Raw genomic sequence first — 15,780 nt, forward strand, 5'->3', positions numbered from 1 at the left:
AGTGCTTGAAGAGAGCCTAGTATTCCTTTCCCTCTTCTTAAACCCAATCCTGACAGGCTCAACCCAACTGCTTTTGACTGGGTGAGTCACCGAGTGTATGACTGACATGAAATTGTGTGAACACGAACAGCAAATCCTATATTTACACCCAAGCAGACACGTTCAAATCCTGATTCATATCCCACCAGCCACTGACTCGTTCTCTCACCTCCAAAAGGGCAGCGTGGGGATGGTGTTCAGGTCAGTGACGACTGACGCGTTTACATCGTCATTCTCATCGGCAGATGAGTCCTCTTCTGACCGCACATTTACATATGTAGCACCTAGCTCTGTCAGCTCACTGTTGTTTCTCTCCAGGCTTAAAGTCACAGCCAGAGCCTTTTAGATGCCACATGTAACTCTGTCAGCATATCCCATGATTCATTACTCACAGGAAATAAGGCCTGTGTTCTTTCTGTGGTGTGATCAGCAGGATGATGGGCTCGGTGTGTGGGGTTGTCACACAATCAAACACACTTCATAAACTATAAGAGAAAAAGTCAGTCGGTTCATTGAGGTCGTGCTGAGATTGAAGTGTAAAGCACTGAAGCTTTTCCTAATGCTCCAGAATAAATCACCTTATGTGCTCTTTCTAAAAAAATGGAGATGTCAGAGAAGTGATATACTGCAGAAAATCCCATTTGTGGATGGAGAGGGAAGATACCTATAAACTTTGTTACAAAAACTAGCAAGCTTCCATAAGGTGCGTTTCAATGCATCCTGATGTGAAGGCTCTTCAACTGGACTGTCTGCAATTATATTTTGTTTATTGTTTTTTAAATTTTGGCAAATTTTAAAACAGCACTGTATGCATCACATACACAAAAAAAAAAAGAAAAAAAAGAAAAGAAAATATGTCTGGATTTCTCAGTTCACTAAGTATTTACCTTGAAATATTAGTAACAATATGAAAGCTATTTTTACATTTACTTGGGTGACATTTTTCTTATATATATATATATATATATATATATATATATATATATATATATATATATATATATATATATATATATATATATATATATATATATATATATAAAATTTTACTTGCCAAAAAAAGTACAAACTATCATTAGACATAGACACTTATTCATATTTTGCACAACTTTCTTTTTTTATCAAAATCTTATAATAAATTAGAGGCTTTATACATCTGCATATAAAACATGACACGATATAGAGAAATTGGAACAGTTTCACAGTTGTCCATGATGTACATTTGTATGATCACGCAGCCTATACTCACAGTATATATATGAGCGAAACTCAAATACAGTTGCTTATAGCACATCTGTAAAGTTAGGAAGTATTTATGAAGCCAGCAGCGAGGAAGCGGGAAAGAAGTGAGAATTATGTTTTTTAACATCAGAATGCACTCGGTCTGAACTGATAACTAGCACCTTTCACTTCTGACAGAACTGAGCTGCTCACTGACAACGTTTAAAGTGTTTCTAGTCCAGAACTGGAGTAATAGACTTTTTAAGTATGTATTACTCAGCAAATGCAATTTTGACATTTTCTTTTCTTTTCTTTTTCTTTTTTTTATTATGAATCCAAATTAGAGAGAAATTAATTGTTTATGATGAAACAATATGATATGTATATTTTCTCAGACAATAAATTAAATAAAATTACAATAATATTAATAAGCATACCCTTTTGTCCACATCCATATAAGTAAAGGTTATAAACTATTCCATGTTTTTTTTTTTTTTTTCACCCACACTAAATGTCAAACATAAGGTCCTTAATCATATATATATATATATATATATATATATATATATATATATATATATATATATATATATATATATATATATATATATTATAGCTCATAAACTGTATTTATAATAAAGAGTAATGACAAACAGGCAGAGGTCTACAGAGATTTTCTCTCTTGTCCTCTCAAACACTGTTCTTGTGTCCACACATCTCTGGCTATTTCTATTTCTGATGGCCAGCACTCATGGTAAGAACATACACTCCCACACTAATGTCAGCAGGCCAGTGAGCATCTTAATAAAGCGTGCTCCAGAAGAAACATGCGTTAATTATTCATTTCTCAGTAAGAGCTTAGATCGAGTGTCCTTGGTCAATATTTCCCTCTCCGTCACCTTTAACAGACCTCTCAAGTGTTTTAAATGAATAGTTATAGTTATTATATATCTAAAGTTTATTTATGTTTTTTTTTCAGGTCAGTAATATAACACTAATAACTCAAATTAACAGATGACCAGCAGTGTACTTTGCTTAATCGTTTAAAAGATTTAGATTTATTAAACCTGAAAAAAAGAAAAAAAAGAAAACGTGATTAAATGAATTATGACTAGTCGTGATCTAATTACTTTTTCTATTGAATCTATTTTTCTGTTGAATTTGGATAAATTAGTTTATTAATAAATGCATCATTTTTTTTATTTATTTTTTTATAATTTTTTTGACCATCTTAAGGCAAATTGTTGGATAGACTGCTTGTATATACGTATGCAATGTATTAAAAAAATAAATAAAAAAAAACATGGAAAACAAACTACTTTTCTTCAATCAAGATGACAATAAATAAATAAATAAATAAATAAGTATTACTATATAATAAATAACTCTTGACTAAATAGCATTTCTGTTTCTTGCCTACTGTACAATTCTTCATCCTCTTGACATGTAAATGCAAATGTAACAGCACACTAAAATACTGGGTCATTTATTTCATTTATTTTCGCACACACACACACACACACACACGCACACACACACACACACACACACACACACACATATATATATATATATATATATATATATATATATATATATATATATATATATATATATATATATATATATATATATAATATCACATATTTATTGTTTAATATTAAATAATCATTACGTAACATTAAATAAAATATTGATATAGAATCTTCCTTTGCAGAAGAAGATTGATTGAAAGAAGAGGAATAAAAAATAAAAAAAAACGTTCATGACCTCCTAGAAAGAAAGAAAGAAAGAAAGAAAGAAAGAAAGAAAGAAAGAAAGAAAGAAAGAAGCACTACTATTGATAAACATCCCTTAAAAAATAGATGCTCAGGCCTCAGGTCAACATATACGCTCAGTAATGTACTCAGACAATGGGGCAGCAGACACATGTCATGTCCTGCCAAACACACTGCAGGATGAGAATATATTTCAGTGACTGTCTGACTTGAGAATCCCACGCTGCGTTAAAGTGCACGTGGATTGACAGGGCTGGATGAATTTAACACGGGCTTCTGTGATGATGTTTTGGGTCACTGGATGTCATGGGATATGTGGTCTGTAAATTGTGACAAGTGCACTGGGTGATGAGGAGGAAGTGAGGGGTCTCTGAAGCCGCATGGGTGTGTTTGGTTTGACAGACTGCTTACGAGATATGTCGGGGAGAGCGGAGATTTCATCTCCAGCTCGTATCAATGCCAAAAGTTGATTGCAATCAGCTTCTAATTATGTGGCTTGACAAAGCTGTCGTAATGATCTACTATTTAAGCTTCAGCTTTTTCTACTGCTGCTGAGACTAAATTTGGACTGTATCTCCTGTGATTCATATATTCTTAGATATACATTATTATCTGAAGTTCCTTGATGGCTAATGTGAGAATCGTAATTGCATGATATGCAACTATATTAAGGAATTAATGTTAAGTATTTTCCAAAGTTTAGAACTAAGGGTTTTCACTCTGTCACGCACACCCTTGTGCTATCCCTGTTATACAGCATTTTAGAGTAAACAGCAGGGATCCTCCAATACTGTTAGTCCACGCTCAATAAACATCTCAGTGTCGGGGAAAAAGAGGTCGTATGGTCACCTTCGTTTATTTTTGTTTTAGCTTTGCTGCATGGCACACTTTGTTTGGTTTTAATGGCATCAACTCTACGGGAAATCTGAATGTAAATGTCACTCAGAAGTACATGAAGTATTCATGTGTGTCGGTGTACAAGTGTGTTTTTGTCCAATCTTATGTGGAGGGTACTTAACAACTTGCCAATTATTCCAATCACCCTCCTGGGGCAAATAGTGAGGGGTGTAAGTCTGATTTGCCACAGCAGGTCAAAATGCCACTTCATAGTCACGGATAGAAAAGAACGAGGCAGTGCCATGACAGGATGTCAATCAAAAACCCCGTCTTGCTTCAATGAAAATACAAATAAAAAAATAATTAGTAAACTTGTGCACATTATAATAGCTGTATATACCAGTACTGATAGAGCAATAAGCTTTATTAAATGCAAACTTTGGTGCCAACACCGAAGAAGACTGAATCGTTTTTATAGGGTCACAATATTGGGTGCCTAGAGTGAGCACCCAATTACTTTCTCATATTTTTTTATGTCTTCTGCTGGGTCTTTATTTCAATTGAATTTGAAAAAGGTTATAGGTCTCAACGGACTGAAAAGATGTGCTGTACTATGGAGGGAGAAGTTCAAACTTCAGGTTGAGACACAGGCAAGTTCGCTTTGTATCCAACAGAATGAGAAACAAAGCACGGCCTTGCCAGCATTTTTCAGGGATTGCACAGGGAGGAAAAAATACAGAATGAGAAAATAATCAACGGTATAAAAATAACTAATATTATATAATGTGATACAGAGAATAAACCTGTTTGTAAAGTAACACCATCCAACAGTGATCCCAGTTGATTTTTTTTTTTTTTTTACTCATTGCACAATGCAAAGAAGGGCAAAACTATGGGTCGCAAGCAAAAGGTCAAGTGAAATAAGGCATTGTCACACTTTAGCATACTTTTGAAAGAAGTATTTATTACGCAAACAATCATTTCATAAACCCATCACACACTATTGCTTGTAAGGCATTATAAATACTTAAATAACAACAAGAGATAAATATTGAATTAAATTTTAACTTTAAGCAAGTGTTTGCATTGCTAATGGGAGTTCAGAATGTGACATGCTTTATTGATTTAACTAACTTATAAAATAAATAAATAAATAAATAAAACATTATGCATACCATGCATTATAGTTTGTCATCCAAAAATAAGCATGCATAAACATTCATAGACAATTCCATGGTCATGACATTTTCTCTTGTTCTTATTGTTGATTCACAAAGTAACAGCTCAAGGCAACTGTCAGGCAACCCACATAAATACAAATATCGCAGAATGATAAAACAAATGTTTCAGGTCATGACATTTCTCCTAGCACATCATCACTGTAGCTTTCATAAAGCCAATGTAAAAAAAAAAAAAAAAAAAAAAAACTATCTACAAATATCCCAAATGCATGTGAGTATTAGGAGAGAGCTCAGTGGTAGTGATTGTGACTGTGTCAGTGTCATTTTAAATCGAATCTCTTGGTGCTAGGCTTGACTAGAGTCTCTGGTTATTAGCTTTAATGCTTTTATATGGAATCAACATGACAGCACGGCCCTTGTATATCATGATATATAATGACCGGTCAGTCTTTAAAGGTGCCATAGAATGCAAAAATCACTGTTATAAGGTATTTAAACACAGTGTGGCCACAGTGTGTGAAAACAACCAACCTTTATATTAAAAAAAAAAACAAACAAAAAAAAAAACAATCATAAACAGTCTCTCCACACAAGCAATTCTAGATTGTGATGACATAGTCGGTGAAAGTCCTGTCCATTAGTGACGCTCTCTGCCCTAGCATGTACACATCCCTGAGTGAGACGCAGCGGTCCGTCATTACTGTTCTCTTGCTGTAGCTGCTGGAGGTACAATGTCATTAAAAGTGTCATGTGTTGGAATGCACCAATGAACATAGGACACTCCATAGACCACTGAGGACACGGTGGTTAACTTTCACTTTGGAGTTAAATTTACACTGGGCTTCCTCACAAACGAGGGTCAGTTCAACGCTAAGATTGTTTCTGAAAGAGTGATTGATACCAACGCTTTGTGCACAAACGTCCAGACTCCAAACAAAGTAAAAGCGTTTTTGGCTCTTAGCCTAAAAGTGGCAATTTCAAGAAGATACAAAAACGTATCTGTGGGGTATTTTGAGAAAAAAAAAAAAAAAAAAAAAAAAAAAAAAAAAAAACTTCTCATACACACTCTGGGGACATCAGAGAACAATTAAACATTTTGTATCAATGCAGGACAGCTTTAATAATAGGTTCCATATAGACCTTTCTGCTTAGAATCATTCATTCACAAAAATAATAAATAAATTAATCAAAGTGTTTATAAAGGGGTCCAAAATGACTAATAATGTATTTTACAAATATATCATAAATCATTGATAACATTTATAACTGCATGAGTGAGTCTTTTTTTTTTTTTACTAATGTGTTATTATTGTCTTTTTCTTACTATTAAATTTTTTTCTGTATCTTACCCATTATACTCCACCGAAGTTCATGATACCCATCCGCAGCAATGCATAAAACTGATATCTTTTGTTCCTCACGATGAAATGATCAAATTTCATTTTGTGGGGAAAAGTCAAGTATTAGTTACCTGCAAACCTTAACGTGAGGTAAACCATTTATTCCTGAATTTTAGATGTTAATAACACGTACAAGTGAACCTTAATGTAAAGTGAATACATGTGAACCATTTATTAATGATTTATTTGTAAGTAATTTGTGAAAGTGAACCTTAATGTTAAGTTGACACAAATATTTTATTATTATTATTATTATTATTATTATTATTATCATTGCACAAACAGAAGAGATGGTATTTTGCTGAAATATATTTTAATGTTCATGCACTATATCAATAAACACAAATTTAAGTGAGTGGGTTTTTCCAGAAACAAACTCCTCTGAAATGTGTTATGGCAGTGTGTGTACACAACCACCACATAATGATAAAAATCCACCCAGTGTTTTCTAGTCAGAGGTACAGCGGTGCTTTTCACAACCTGGAGCTAAACCAGCTAAACCAGCTCAAACCTGTGGAGATGATGGACTTCCAAGAGGAACCCTCCTGCTCTCCCCCTACTCTCCATCATGAACAGCACTGTGACTGCAGTGGAGTCATTCAGGTTCCCAGGCTCCACTGTCTCTCAGGATTGATATGGGACTATCACAATGACTCCACTGCTAACAAAGGCCCAGCAGATGTTGTACTTCCTTCGTCAGCTGAGGAAGTTCAACCTGCCACAGAAGCTGCTGAAACAGATCTACTCAGCCATCACTGAGTCCGTCCTGTGTTCATCTATAACTGTCTGGTTTGGTTCAGCTAACAAATCAGATATCAAGAGACTACAGCGGACAGTCAGGACTGCTGAAAGCATTATTGGTGCCCCTCTGCCCAACCTCCAACATCTTTACACCTCCAGAGTGAAGAAAAGGGCTAATAAAATCACCTCTCACACCCAGCCAACTCTCTCTTTCAACTGTGACCCTGTACAAAGACAGATGCAAGAACAGTTGAACTGTTGAAACAGTTGCCCCCCCCCCCCCCCCCCCCCCCCCCCGAACCTAATCCTACCGCTAAGCCACGGCACCAGCAGCATCCCCACATGCAGGCAAATGACATCACTCATTCATAGAATGGATATATTTATCTTATGATCTGTAAAAAGCCACACACAGGAAGTCAGACTCTTGAGAGAGAAATGTGGGCGTGGAAATTTGAGGTAAATGTCAAGAAATGATAACACTTAAGCTGATATACACTAACAGTCTCACTCTGAGACGGCGCACTTATGAACACCCACAGTGTGTTTACTGACCGTCTGAAACATGTTGCTGAACATTTTCTGGTCTGACTTTCAGTAGTTTATGAGATTTAGATAATCAGAGTTTTGTTTGAGTCACATAAACAGAATCAGGACTGTATGTTCCTATTTGTTCTGTCTGTGCATTCATTTAGACTAACAGACAAGTTTAAACACTCTTTTCCAATTTGCATTTATTATTTATTATATGGTCACTTTCTGTCTAAGTGGGAGATTCCTCATAAGTAAAAATCTGAACTTGCTTAGACTGCAACATTATATTTTGGTGATAATTAGCATTGTTTTTTTGTGACGTTGTGCTGGGTTGCCCTGCCCACCGTGAAATTTCATTGGTCTAATATCCTGCACTAGCTTACTTCATATTACATAAAATACGTTCGGGAGTAGCTTTGATTGTGTTGCATCTTGGAGCCGGCATTGCAGCATGCCATGTCTCGACAGGCACACACATAAACGGAGAACCCTTTCTCAGTATGAACCTCTGTCTCTTTTACTCAATCTCGTTTGCTTTCTTCCCATTCACTATCTCTCAGGAGATCAAAAAGTCCTTTGGCTGTATTGAATTTCTGGAGCTCTCTCCTCACCTTTCAGTATTGGCCTCAGTTCATTCTGTACTGAATGAGCCACCAGGTGAGACTTTGATAGTGTCTCTTGTGAGATATTGGATTTTCTTCCAAGAAAACTACATTTTGTCATTGTAGAAAAGTAGAATAAAACCTGATCAGCTTTAGATTTTGTGCGCATTTGTTGTTTGTTATTTGAGAGTAAGTGACTATTGATAGACACTTGCATTGGGAGCTCTATTAAAGTTGTTTTCAGTACTTTTTTAAGTTTCGCTGCTTGAAATGGCAGTGGATTTCCAACACTTGTGATGTAGGGTTTACCTTGAAACAGTTTTCAGTAATTGTTAGTTAAAAAACAGAAATGAATGGCAAGTTACACTATACAGCATATATATAGTGCAATCCAAACATTTTTAGATACCAATGCCATTGTAGAAATAAATTATTTGCAGTCCGCACAATCGAGTTTTATAGGAGGGTTACTTCAATTTTACATTTAAATTCATATGACTCTCAGTATTCAGTAAGGGCATTTGCACAGACTCGTTTGCCAACTATTCTGTACTATTTTGATACATTTCGGTATACATTTTAGTTTACTGGCTAAGGAATATCTCACAGTGATATTACTGCATATTGACTGAACTCCAGTTTAAATTTCACCATTTCTACCTTTGTGCTCTGTAAACGGGAAAATGGATGCTCAAATAGCATGTGAGCGGCCCCCGCTTCAGCTGGTGCACCACTATTGATGAGATTTCAGGTCAGGCTGACAAATCCATTTCACCAAAGGTCAAAATGGCAAATATAGTTCAGGCATGGGCAACCCAGATGGAAGGCGGACTTTTATTCCCAGACATCAAACTTGACGAAGGCAGACCTTGTGCTGAACCTGGTTTGCTTGCTGCCTCGGTGCACCAAAATAAAGTCTTTTTAGAAGTTGAAATGAAAATTTGAGAAACAAAAGTGATGCTCTAAGCAGCAGGATGCTGTTTTAGAGTGATAAAACAATATGTTCATGCACAGTTAAAAACAAGACTGAAAACGACATTCTGTAACCAAACTGACATGCAATTTGCATGTGGATTTTGAGAGTACAACAGTATGAAAGTCTCAGTCGTTAGTAAATACGGTTGTCAATCCCAACCACCAGCTGTGTGAACATAGCAAAAGACTGATAGGAACATTTTGTGGACACGGAAATGAGAAGTTGTCCTTTCCTTTAGACAAAAGGAATGAGATATTGGGTTTTCACACCCGGCGCTCAACCTTTCATTACTTTGCCAGTTCTGCCACGTGCACCGGTGCATATACTGATAAAATTCTCCTGAGCTTCAGTTTTTGGCAGACTAAAAAATGGTTGTCTTGCACCAGGCAATTTCCCTGTATTTTGTGTTCTTGTAGACTTCTTTTTATTTTAAGAATACCGCCGGTCCCTGCTAATGGAAAGCAGCTCCTCAGCATGACGCTTGAACACTTCCCCATACTTCCCTGCAGCAATACTTCATTAAAGGTATGATTTCAGGGTTGAAATTTTGCTCAAAAGCAGTATTCCGTTCTCAAATGACTGCAAAAATCTTCTCCTGCAACTGACTTCCAAGCATTTTTGGAAACTCCATACATGTTTCATATCTCTTTCTAAGTAATGGTCTCATTTGTGTCACCCTCCCATGTGTTTTTTCTCACAGATCTCCTTTTTTTTTTTTTTTTTTTTGCACAGATTTTTGAGCGATGACATTGTCTAGACAATCTGGGTGTTTTGATGCAGCTTCCACTTCCTGATAACTGAACCAATATCATGCATTGGGCATCATATATATTTCATTAATTTATGAATTGACTTTGCTTTCTATAACTGATACAAGTTAAAAGTTCAAGCTGTTTTCTTGAATTATTTCGTTGAACTCTGCCAGATCTGTGAAAGATATATCAACCAGTCCACTGAAAAGAATCATCTTAAAAAATGATTTGTTTTTTAATCCAGTTCTAGAGTTCAACTTGAGTCGAAGGTTCAGTGGAGGGGGAAATTATTAGTAAATGATGATTTGAATTTCAGGCTGTTTCTCAATCAAAGCTATTGAATGACACTGAATATAGCTAACAGGTCATCATAAGCTGCTTTCATGGTGCTTTTTTTTGTCATTTTTGGAGCTAAAAGGATGTGGTTTCTATGGACAGTTGTATATCATGAAGATTTTCCTTAAAAATTCTCCTTTTGTGTTGAGTTTGGAAGAACATAATAATTAAATAATTAAGTAAATAACAATGCCCCAGTTTTCATGTTTTTGGTGAACTGTCCCTTTAAGTTCATTAAAATATGCTATTGCCAAACAATGTAGAAATTTTCAATTGAAGAAGAAACAGAAGAAAAAACCCTACACTACATGTATCGGCTGTAAGTATATAAAATATACATAAAAGACGTGATATCGTAACAGTTACGGCCACAGGAGGGCAATGATGACTCATACTAAGCTTTTACCTCAAGGCCAAGATCAAGCGACTAGAAAAATGCATTTTTTATGGTTTGTGTGTGATCATAAATGTGCTATTAAGAGTTTCTGTCTTTGTGTGTCACTGGCTTCTCTAGCAAGAGTTTTAGCGCTGCTGTGAAAAGCTCTTCCACACATCACTCTTATTTAGGGCCCCTACAGTCATTGAACCTTGAAAGCGGCAGGACTCAAACACACCGGAGAATGAGAGACACACTGATATCTCAGGAGCCACAGAGGTAAGCAGAGGTAATCCAGTGATGACAATTCTCCGCTGTGCACCAGTAGCAGCAGCTTCAGGCCTTTTGCAGCCTGCTGATGAACTGAACTCAAGAGTAGTTCATACAAAACCAAACAACATTTAAATGTCAAAGAAATGTTTTGACACTTCCTGTAGAGTAATCATGACTATCACTGATAAAACCCATATAAAAATAAACAATATTTTGCAGTATAAATTGTATATTGTATATTTGTTAAAAATATATGATGACATAATAAAAAATAATAGCAATTTCATTTTACAGTACTACTGTAAAATTACAATGTTAATGTTTGTCAATTTCTTTTTTCAAATTTTCACATTTTTCAAACATGAAACCATCAAGCTTTTAGTTTTTCAAGCTCACTCTTTATTATTTATTTAAATATTTATTTATTTGTATCACTATTTGACATTAGATTTATAACTACTTGAAAATAGTATTTTGTGTATGTGTGTGTGTGTGTGTGTTTGCTTATTCCCATTATTTTAAAATGTTAAACTAAGTTGACTTTTGCCGTTAATTACAATCTTTAAAAACAGTAAATAAATAAATAAATATGATTTAAATGTATTTTTTTCAGATTTTAATGCAACAATGTTATGCAATTGTAGAAATGACTATTCATTTGTTATTGCCGGAAAATTAATTTGTTATTTCCCTAACAAGATAGTTCTGAGGTACACTGTATTTTTGGATCCAAATTCTGGTTTGCACTAACATCAGCAGCAATCATGTGACAACCAGCCCCATGCAATGTGAATTAGTCTTCTGCTTTTCCACTGAGTACACAAAACCAACAAAAGGAATAAAATCCCTGTGCTTAGCTGCTGTAGAAAACACAAAACTTGAATAAATCCCACCCCATTCCATCTGGGATCAGCTGTTTGTGTACCACAGCATTAGCATTTGATACTGTGCTGTTGATATCTTTGTTTGAGCGTCTACACATGCTGATGTTGAGAAGGTTTCCTGTTAAAGGTTATTGTATTTGTCAGCTTTGACTCTTGCTTTCTGGACTCATGCTGTCCTGTCCACTGACTCAGCCACACCTCTCCAGCCTTGATGTCAATAAGTCGATAACATCGAGCCGTGGTGCAATTAAGACATTATTAAGCTGTTCATCGGTCCCTTCTGAACTCCAGACTCACCCCGCGGCCTCACAGCGGTCTTTCCTCAGTGAAACCCCAGTCTGTCTGTGAAACCTTGGCTGTGCTCCATGCATCTGGGACCCACTGTAACCCTGCGCTTCTCCTCCTCAGGCTGTGCCCATCGGGTGTGGAAGTGCCAGGGTAAGTGAATGAGGATCTGACAGCTGTAGAAGAGTAATCGTGAGGGCAGGCAGACCTCATCTGCCACCACTGAGAGGTGGGAATCTGGCCTTGTGAACCCTTGAGCTTATCTAGAGCGCTATTTAATTTTTTATTTTTGTATTTATTTTTTTTACATAATAATTTTTATTCCAATTCAAAGTTGAGTCAAATATGTAAAAAAAAACAAAAAAAAAAAAAAAAAAACCTGCAAGTAGTTTGCTAGTTAGTTACAGAAATGCCTACTAAAAAAAAAAACAAAAAAAAAAAACAAAACAACAACAACAACAACAACAAAACTTTTGCCCGAAAACATATTTGGCAGTACAAAGGCAAAACAAATATTATGAAATATGAGTTGAAAATATGCAAATTAATTATTTGTTCTGATCTGTTCAAAAAAAAAAAAAAAAAAAAAAAAAAATAGGGTTAGTGGGAGCCAATGTCTTCCTGCCTCCTTTGAGCTCATAGAAATTTCACAGTTTTGGTCACGTCCAATTCGAAATGATCAACAATTTTATGAGCAAGCAACTTGTATAGATGGCTTATAGTCCCAACTGTGTTAGTTGTGTTCAACATAAGCTGGAAACTGTGCAAACGTCAAATCAAACTGCATTATGAGTTTACATTGGACTATGAATAAAAAAAAAAAAATAAAATAAAAAAAGTTGTCTCTGTATCTGTGCACATTCCTACTTATTTACTCAAACTCTTCCAGCAACCAATATAAACTTGAATCAAGTCACTGTGGAGCTGTTGTGTGAATGTGTGAATGTCATGCTGTGATAAACACATTTACGCTACAATACATTTTATTTGTTTTCTTGCAGCATCTCAGACAAGAGACTTTCAATCATAGTGATGTTCAGAGAAGGTGATTATGATAATGCGAGCTAGGATTACTTTGACATCACAAAGGTGCTAAAAGGAGGGTAATTTCAGAGTAATTTAGCCTTTGTCTTAGATGTAATGTTTTCAGAAAACTTCAGAAGACCTTGCATCTCAGATCCAAAACTATGTTGTTATTTATTTCACTAAGAACTTGTTGATTCTCACTTCAGTGTTGAAGTTGAGATAAATCTAAAGGTTTTGATCACCTCTGATGTGTCACTTCCATCCTGCTGATCTTATTATCAGCTTTTTCTTTGTTGTTTGTCATAATCATTGAGCCAAAGCATTCCTGAAGCGCATCACTTCTAGACACAAACAAATAACAATGTTCATGAAAGGATTATTCTCTCTCCCTATTTTATTTCTGTATTATAGTTCATATTTAAATCAGCATTGTGATGCTGTGAATTTTGTAGACCCTTGATTAATTGCTTGTGATTTCCCTCATCTTAGTCAGCTGGGATAAAATTGCCAGGCAAATGATTAAATGTAAATACGCATGAAAACGTAAAAATCAAGCAATATTAAAGTCATCTTTCATATATATTTCATATTTTTATGATGTCAGCAATGTTATAAGGCTTCGCTGCAAAATTATTTTGTAAATAAAACTACAATTATTGGAGTATGTTTCACAAGAAAACACTATTTCAGTCTTTCTACTTCAAAATTGCACTTGAATTGTTATTGTGGTGCTTGCTGTTTCTTTGTTATTCGTTTGAGATATTCTCAAGCAGTTTCAGTTGTTTCAGTTGTCTAGTTGTTTTTACACTATTTTTTTTTTCAGTGTTTGAATTTATTTATTTTATTTTGGGGAATTGTGCAATTTTTTATTTTTATTTTACACATTTATTTTAGATTATTTTAATCTTATAACCTATTATAATTAATAATAATATATTGCCATAATAAAGTAATTATTAATACATATTTATTTATAAATATTTTACAGTACACATCTTTTTTTTTTTTTTTCTATCTGAAGATGTTACAGATGTCCAACAGTTATAGCTTGGAACTATTTTTAATATAACGGAGAACATCTTTAGTAATTAATGTGTGCATGAATTCTTAGTCAGTCAGTTCTTTAGACTGTTTTGTAAGAATCAGTGCTTGTCAAGCAACACGTGATTGAAAATGTAATTAAGTTTGTTTTAGTTTTTTTTCTAAAAATGGCTTTTCGTTTACCTTAAAAGAAAGTATCAATTTAACTTAGTGTACTAATTTCAGATGCCAGGGACAATGTTTTATTATGTTCTTTAAAATGTCTTTTTAATCAATTTGGCAATTAATCACTGGCAGAATAGGATCAGCTCAAAACAATTACGATCATAATGTTTCATAACATAATAAAGCTTGTCTGTGGTTCCAGGGCCAGTGGAGAATTATTCAGAAGGAATTAAAATTCATGAGAGTTTGCATTGCTTTTTTCTAAATTAGACAAACAGAGAGAGGTTATTAACAGTCTAATATTGGAAGCTAACGTTTGATCAATCACACTGTCTATAAGGGTGAGTTTAGTCAACATTACTGAAGCAAACAAGAGAAAACCTTAACCTAAAGAAAGGTCATCAGATCGATAATCCATTTAAGATGCTCGGTTGGATTCCGACGGCCGACTGCCAGCAATCAAGACGGAGGGATTTATCTGTGCCCAACATTTAATCCTCAGTCCTGCGGACGCTAGTGACTAAGACATTCGATTTTCACTGCCCCCTTAAAACCAAGACCCATTGTAGGAAAAAGTTATTCAAAAATCATGTTCGGTTTCATACCTTGCTGTTATAACTGTGAACTTCTAGGAGTTGAGATGGAAGACAACCATTGCATTTCTAAATGGGGGTAAAAACTGCTCATTCTATTCCAAGTTGTTGACAATGGTGGTACTAAATAACCACTATTGTGCGCAGTTTTTTTTTTTTTCCAGGAGGAACCCTAATTAAAAATTCACATATTACCAAGACAGATGTTTAGCATCTTCAAGCTTTTGCTGAAACAGCTGTGTTTGAATAAATGACATTGAATGAGAGTTGTATGGCTGTTTGTTTCAGAAACATGATCTCAGTGAAACATCGTTAAAGATGGTTCACGTCTTGTCTTGTTTTCTTTTCTCTCTTTCAGCTTAATCTGAATAGACTAAAGAGTTTAGCTCCAACTTACTTCAACACAGCTGCCTTAAAGTACAGTATGCCTGTACCTCAGTTAGCTGGTTCAGGTGTGTTTAAATAGGGTTGGTGCTAAACTCTGTGGAGACCGGACCCCCATGACCTAGTTTGGAGACTACTGAACTAAACCACTTATTGGTTGATTTTGTTTGTCTCTATAGTGTTATGAAAACATCATACAACGTACAGTAGGATTGAGATTCGGAGGCACTATCTTTTTGTACAACAAATGGCAGAGAGCAGGCACGTGCACACATAGACATCAAAGGGGGCTTGAGCACCTGCCCTTTTTATTCCTGGAGAGTAAGTGCCCTTTTTTCTGGGGTGCTTTTTTTTTT

Source organism: Carassius auratus, chromosome 43, assembly GCF_003368295.1.
Source record: "Carassius auratus strain Wakin chromosome 43, ASM336829v1, whole genome shotgun sequence".
Classification (NCBI taxonomy): domain Eukaryota; kingdom Metazoa; phylum Chordata; class Actinopteri; order Cypriniformes; family Cyprinidae; genus Carassius; species Carassius auratus.